Here is a 7500-nt window from a genome sequence, read left to right on the forward strand (position 1 = left end):
CTGCTTACCAAAAGTGGCCCACTTGGCACTCCGATCCGAGTCGTTTGCTCGCGGCTTCAGCATATCAAGCAAGCCGGAGATCTCACCCATTTAAAGTTTGAGAATAGGTTGAGGTCGTTTCGGCCCCAAGGCCTCTAATCATTCGCTTTACCGGATGAGACTCGTACGAGCACCAGCTATCCTGAGGGAAACTTCGGAGGGAACCAGCTACTAGATGGTTCGATTAGTCTTTCGCCCCTATACCCAGCTCCGACGATCGATTTGCACGTCAGAATCGCTACGGACCTCCATCAGGGTTTCCCCTGACTTCGTCCTGGCCAGGCATAGTTCACCATCTTTCGGGTCCCAACGTGTACGCTCTAGGTGCGCCTCACCTCGCAATGAGGACGAGACGCCCCGGGAGTGCGGAGGCCGCCGCCCCGTGAAGGGCGGGGAAGCCCCATCCTCCCTCGGCCCGCGCAAGGCGAGACCTTCACTTTCATTACGCCTTTAGGTTTCGTACAGCCCAATGACTCGCGCACATGTTAGACTCCTTGGTCCGTGTTTCAAGACGGGTCGTGAAATTGTCCAAAGCTGAAGCGCCGCTGACGGGAGCGATTATTCCGCCCGAGAGCATCCCGAGCCAACAGCGGCGCGGGTCCGGGGCCGGGCCAGGTAGGTCCGTCATCCGGGAAGAACCGCGCGCGCTTGCCGGGAGCCCGAGCGCCCAAAGGGGCGAATCGACTCCTCCAGATATACCGCCGGGCAGCCAGCCAGGACACCGGGGCTCTGCCCAACAGACGCGAACCGAGGCCCGCGGAAGGACAGGCTGCGCACCCGGGCCGTAGGCCGGCACCCAGCGGGTCGCGACGTCCTACTAGGGGAGAAGTGCGGCCCACCGCACACCGGAACGGCCCCACCCCGCGGCGAGTGGAAAGGCAACCGGACACGACCCCGCCGCGGATTGCTCCGCGCGGGCGGCCGGCCCCATCTGCCGAGGGCGGAGGCCAGTGGCCGGATGGGCGTGAATCTCACCCGTTCGACCTTTCGGACTTCTCACGTTTACCCCAGAACGGTTTCACGTACTTTTGAACTCTCTCTTCAAAGTTCTTTTCAACTTTCCCTCACGGTACTTGTTCGCTATCGGTCTCGTGGTCATATTTAGTCTCAGATGGAGTTTACCACCCACTTGGAGCTGCACTCTCAAGCAACCCGACTCGAAGGAGAGGTCCCGCCGACGCTCGCACCGGCCGCTACGGGCCTGGCACCCTCTACGGGCCGTGGCCTCATTCAAGTTGGACTTGGGCTCGGCGCGAGGCGTCGGGGTAGTGGACCCTCCCAAACACCACATGCCACGACAGGCGGCAGCCTGCGGGGTTCGGTGCTGGACTCTTCCCTGTTCGCTCGCCGCTACTGGGGGAATCCTTGTTAGTTTCTTTTCCTCCGCTTAGTAATATGCTTAAATTCAGCGGGTAGTCTCGCCTGCTCTGAGGTCGTTGTACGAGGTGTCGCACGCCACACCGCCAGCCGGCTGTGCACGCTACCGAGTAAGTACCGGTATGCGAACCGCCAGGCGACGGGCGCGCATCGCACGTTTAAGGAGGCGCGGCCGGCCCCACAGGCGGCCGCGACGCTCCCAGGTCTGCGAAGCGGGGCAAACGCCGCGCGCTTCAGTATACGTAGCCGACCCTCAGCCAGACGTGGCCCGGGAACGGAATCCATGGACCGCAATGTGCGTTCGAAACGTCGATGTTCATGTGTCCTGCAGTTCACATGTCGACGCGCAATTTGCTGCGTTCTTCATCGACCCACGAGCCGAGTGATCCACCGTCCTGGGTGATCTTTTCTTAGTTTACACTGTCTCTTTCAAGACAGTTGCATAGGCGGGACGTAGGCGTGTGGCGGCCCCTGTTCAAGCGTTCTGTGTCCAACGGCCTCACGGCCGATGGGCGTCGTACGGCTCCACACCGGAGCGGACAGGCAGTCGGGCGAAAGTCATTCAAAACCGGCGCCAGGCGCCAGGTGCCGCAGGCCAGCCGCTCCAGCGCTTCAGCGCTCGTACCACACAACATTGGCGTTAGTTTTGAGAAGCACGCGTGGTTCCGCACGCGGCGCACGGCTACTGCGAGCCGTACAGGTAGCGTGTTGCGCGACACGACACGCACATCGAAAGACATGCAGTCTAGTCGGTAATGATCCTTCCGCAGGTTCACCTACGGAAACCTTGTTACGACTTTTACTTCCTCTAAATGATCAAGTTTGGTCATCTTTCCGGTAGCATCGGCAACGACAGAGTCAATGCCGCGTACCAGTCCGAAGACCTCACTAAATCATTCAATCGGTAGTAGCGACGGGCGGTGTGTACAAAGGGCAGGGACGTAATCAACGCGAGCTTATGACTCGCGCTTACTGGGAATTCCTCGTTCATGGGGAACAATTGCAAGCCCCAATCCCTAGCACGAAGGAGGTTCAGCGGGTTACCCCGACCTTTCGGCCTAGGAAGACACGCTGATTCCTTCAGTGTAGCGCGCGTGCGGCCCAGAACATCTAAGGGCATCACAGACCTGTTATTGCTCAATCTCGTGCGGCTAGAAGCCGCCTGTCCCTCTAAGAAGAAAAGTAATCGCTGACAGCACGAAGGATGTCACGCGACTAGTTAGCAGGCTAGAGTCTCGTTCGTTATCGGAATTAACCAGACAAATCGCTCCACCAACTAAGAACGGCCATGCACCACCACCCACCGAATCAAGAAAGAGCTATCAATCTGTCAATCCTTCCGGTGTCCGGGCCTGGTGAGGTTTCCCGTGTTGAGTCAAATTAAGCCGCAGGCTCCACTCCTGGTGGTGCCCTTCCGTCAATTCCTTTAAGTTTCAGCTTTGCAACCATACTTCCCCCGGAACCCAAAAGCTTTGGTTTCCCGGAGGCTGCCCGCCGAGTCATCGGAGGAACTGCGGCGGATCGCTGGCTGGCATCGTTTATGGTTAGAACTAGGGCGGTATCTGATCGCCTTCGAACCTCTAACTTTCGTTCTTGATTAATGAAAACATACTTGGCAAATGCTTTCGCTTCTGTTCGTCTTGCGACGATCCAAGAATTTCACCTCTAACGTCGCAATACGAATGCCCCCGCCTGTCCCTATTAATCATTACCTCGGGTTCCGAAAACCAACAAAATAGAACCGAGGTCCTATTCCATTATTCCATGCACACAGTATTCAGGCGGGCTTGCCTGCTTTAAGCACTCTAATTTGTTCAAAGTAAACGTGCCGGCCCACCGAGACACTCACTCAAGAGCACCCTGGTAGGATTGCAACGGGGTCCGCCTCGGGACGCACGAGCACGCACGAGGCGCGTCGCACGCCTTCAGCTCGCCCCACCGGCAGGACGTCCCACGATACATGCCAGTTAAACACCGACGGGCGGTGAACCAACAGCGTGGGACACAAATCCAACTACGAGCTTTTTAACCGCAACAACTTTAATATACGCTATTGGAGCTGGAATTACCGCGGCTGCTGGCACCAGACTTGCCCTCCAATAGATACTCGTTAAAGGATTTAAAGTGTACTCATTCCGATTACGGGGCCTCGGATGAGTCCCGTATCGTTATTTTTCGTCACTACCTCCCCGTGCCGGGAGTGGGTAATTTGCGCGCCTGCTGCCTTCCTTGGATGTGGTAGCCGTTTCTCAGGCTCCCTCTCCGGAATCGAACCCTGATTCCCCGTTACCCGTTACAACCATGGTAGGCGCAGAACCTACCATCGACAGTTGATAAGGCAGACATTTGAAAGATGCGTCGCCGGTACGAGGACCGTGCGATCAGCCCAAAGTTATTCAGAGTCACCAAGGCAAACGGACCGGACGAGCCGACCGATTGGTTTTGATCTAATAAAAGCGTCCCTTCCATCTCTGGTCGGGACTCTGTTTGCATGTATTAGCTCTAGAATTACCACAGTTATCCAAGTAACGTGGGTACGATCTAAGGAACCATAACTGATTTAATGAGCCATTCGCGGTTTCACCTTAATGCGGCTTGTACTGAGACATGCATGGCTTAATCTTTGAGACAAGCATATGACTACTGGCAGGATCAACCAGGGAGCTGCGTCAACTAGAGCTGAGCAGCCGGCCGCCCGGGAGTGTGTCCCGGGGGCCCGCGCGAACACGCAAGCGTCCGCTCAATTATTCTGCAAACAGGAGGAGGCTGAGCTCCCCTGCACAATACACCTCGAAACCCTCTCAGGTCCCGGCGGCGCGCAGCGCCGTCCTAAGTACTTGGTCGGGTTCGAGAGAGGCGCAATCGCCCGGAGTTTGGCGAGTAGACGCTTTAGGTGCGACCACCCGTGCTCCCAACTGAGCTTGCCGCTGCCGACAGAGGCCCGGGAGCGTGCTGTCGTGGCATTGCCGGCGGGAGACAACACGCGCCACCTACGGTGGCCGGCAGCTCCAACGCCAGCGCCACAGAAGGACAAAAGCCCCACTTGGGTGCCGAAGCGAACTCTCCCAGCACAGCGCACGCGCCAACACGTCCGCACAGCTGCGATACAATCCACCTGCGAGAACCGCAGAGGCGACCGAGCAGCAGACGGCGTCGCGGCGCCGAGCGCCGGGCGGCGGCGCATCCTCAGCGCACACAGTCCTCAATCGGACCAGCACACTGCAGATGTCCACCGCGCTTCGCACCGGGCCCGCGAGGACCTACTTTGGCCGCACGGCGCCGCGTGCAGGGTGCGCCGGCGCGCAGCTGCGCCGCCTGCCGCCTCCGTCGGCCGGCGCGCCTGCCACTGGCCGCCCCCACCAGCCGGCTGTAGCGCGTGCGCCCACGCACCGCGCGGCCAGCACGCCGGAAGGCCCCCCCTCACCGGCCGGGGACGGTCCCACCCAGCCACCGCCGCGTATCGCTTCACACCCACATGCCATTCACGTTCGTGGGCATGGTGGGTATCGCTGAAACAACCGGTTGGTAGCTCAACCGATCGTCGCCATCACTGATTCACCTCTAGCGAGAACAACCGCACCACAACGGTTTACCAGTTCTTCATTTGCGTAACGTCACCAGCAAACGTAGACGTCCATCGCCATTTGCAAATTCAACGATTGTTGCATGCCTGTGTCAGGTGTCACGACACACTATGTCTGCCCACATACACGCAACAACATGTGCACGCTTCGCGAACACGTGGAAGGTGGCCCCCGTACGTATGCGATGTCCATTGCGCGAACGACTGTCAACCGGCCTCTGTCGCATGTCGCAGATGTGGAACGCAGTGCACCATGCTATCACGGTGTGTGAGAAGAGACGACTACGTCTGACAACACGCGCCACTACATCAACAGACGGCTCATGCTGATCGCCATCCACGGCATACCATACTGCAATCCAGCTCTTATAGGGAGACGACACGTAGCTGAGTGCACAATATTTGGACCGTATGGTTCGCCGTTGTTGGCGCAGTCGTGGTACGGTCACACATGTACCACGATGTATCATTCAGTACATGAGGACCAATGTGCGGTACAGTGTGTGATTTGGACGTACAACATCAGCGGACAGTTGCCACAAGCCGTACCACAACGTAGGCTGTGCTTCGCCATGCGAATGCCAATGAACAACTGCGAAGGGCATTGAGCATGTACGTCCTGCCGCCATCCGCATTACAGTGTATAGCTGCAAGGTGTTTAACATGAAGCGATACTCTGGGGACCGGGCAGTGCGAGTAGCAAACTATATTGCGGGGGTTGCAGTTAGGCAACACTACACTAATTTAACGCGTCGTATGACAATTACAGAGCAGGTTAAGGCCCAACGTGTGTTGGGTTAAGGCCCAACGTGTGTTGGGTTAAGGCCCAACGTGTGTTGGGTTAAGGCCCAACGTGTGTTGGGTTAAGGCCCAACGTGTGTTGGGTTAAGGCCCAACGTGTGTTGGGTTAAGGCCCAACGTGTGTTGGGTTAAGGCCCAACGTGTGTTGGGTTAAGGCCCAACGTGTGTTGGGTTAAGGCCCAACGTGTGTTGGGTTAAGGCCCAACGTGTGTTGGGTTAAGGCCCAACGTGTGTTGGGTTAAGGCCCAACGTGTGTTGGGTTAAGGCCCAACGTGTGTTGGGTTAAGGCCCAACGTGTGTTGGGTTAAGGCCCAACGTGTGTTGGGTTAAGGCCCAACGTGTGTTGGGTTAAGGCCCAACGTGTGTTGGGTTAAGGCCCAACGTGTGTTGGGTTAAGGCGCAACATAGGTTAGGTTAAGGCGCAACATAGGTTAGGTTAAGGCGCAACATAGGTTAGGTTAAGGCGCAACATAGGTTAGGTTAAGGCGCAACATAGGTTAGGTTAAGGCGCAACATAGGTTAGGTTACGGCGCAACATAGGTTAGGTTAAGGCGCAACATAGGTTAGGTTAAGGCGCAACATAGGTTAGGTTACGGCGCAACATAGGTTAGGTTAAGGCGCAACATAGGTTAGGTTAAGGCGCAACATAGGTTAGGTTAAGGCGCAACATAGGTTAGGTTAAGGCGCAACATAGGTTAGGTTAAGGCGCAACATAGGTTAGGTTAAGGCGCAACATAGGTTAGGTTAAGGCGCAACATAGGTTAGGTTAAGGCGCAACATAGGTTAGGTTAAGGCGCAACATAGGTTAGGTTACGGCGCAACATAGGTTAGGTTAAGGCGCAACATAGGTTAGGTTAAGGCGCAACATAGGTTAGGTTAAGGCGCAACATAGGTTAGGTTATGGCGCAACATAGGTTAGGTTACGGCGCAACATAGGTTAGGTTACGGCGCAACATAGGTTAGGTTAAGGCGCAACATAGGTTAGGTTAAGGCGCAACATAGGTTAGGTTAAGGCGCAACATAGGTTAGGTTAAGGCGCAACATAGGTTAGGTTAAGGCGCAACATAGGTTAGGTTAAGGCGCAACATAGGTTAGGTTAAGGCGCAACATAGGTTAGGTTAAAGCGCAACATGGGTTAGGTTAAGGCGCAACATGGGTTAGGTTAAGGCGCAACATGGGTTAGGTTAAGGCGCAACATGGGTTAGGTTAAGGCGCAACATGGGTTAGGTTAAGGCGCAACATGGGTTAGGTTAAGGCGCAACATGGGTTAGGTTAAGGCGCAACATGGGTTAGGTTAAGGCGCAACATGGGTTAGGTTAAGGCGCAACATGGGTTAGGTTAAGGCGCAACATGGGTTAGGTTAAGGCGCAACATGGGTTAGGTTAAGGCGCAACATGGGTTAGGTTAAGGCGCAACATGGGTTAGGTTAAGGTACAATATGGGTTAGGTTAAGGTACAATATGGGTTAGGTTAAGGTACAATATGGGTTAGGTTAAGGTACAATATGGGTTAGGTTAAGGTACAATATGGGTTAGGTTAAGGTACAATATGGGTTAGGTTAAGGTACAATATGGGTTAGGTTAAGGTACAATATGGGTTAGGTTAAGGTACAATATGGGTTAGGTTAAGGTACAATACGGGTTAGGTTAAGGTACAATACGGGTTAGGTTAAGGTACAATACGGGTTAGGTTAAGGTACA

At 55.6% G+C, this 7500-nt stretch overlaps 2 non-coding genes and 1 pseudogene across 2 annotated transcripts; all 3 read right to left on the reverse strand.

Moving 5' to 3' along the window:
- The window catches only part of LOC124570347, a 4544-nt pseudogene extending 3069 nt beyond the window's left edge, over nt 1–1475 (reverse strand).
- Nucleotides 1476–1663: 188 nt separating this feature from the next.
- LOC124570344 lies at nt 1664–1818 on the reverse strand. Its single transcript, XR_006971659.1, has one exon. It is a non-coding gene; the product is annotated as a 5.8S ribosomal RNA (ribosomal RNA).
- A 351-nt stretch (nt 1819–2169) lies between these two features.
- On the reverse strand, nt 2170–4079 carry LOC124570345. Its single transcript, XR_006971660.1, has one exon. It is a non-coding gene; the product is annotated as a small subunit ribosomal RNA (ribosomal RNA).
- Between the last annotated feature and the right edge of the window lie 3421 nt (nt 4080–7500).

Source organism: Schistocerca americana, unplaced genomic scaffold (assembly GCF_021461395.2).
Source record: "Schistocerca americana isolate TAMUIC-IGC-003095 unplaced genomic scaffold, iqSchAmer2.1 HiC_scaffold_1629, whole genome shotgun sequence".
Taxonomy (NCBI): Eukaryota; Metazoa; Arthropoda; class Insecta; order Orthoptera; family Acrididae; genus Schistocerca; species Schistocerca americana.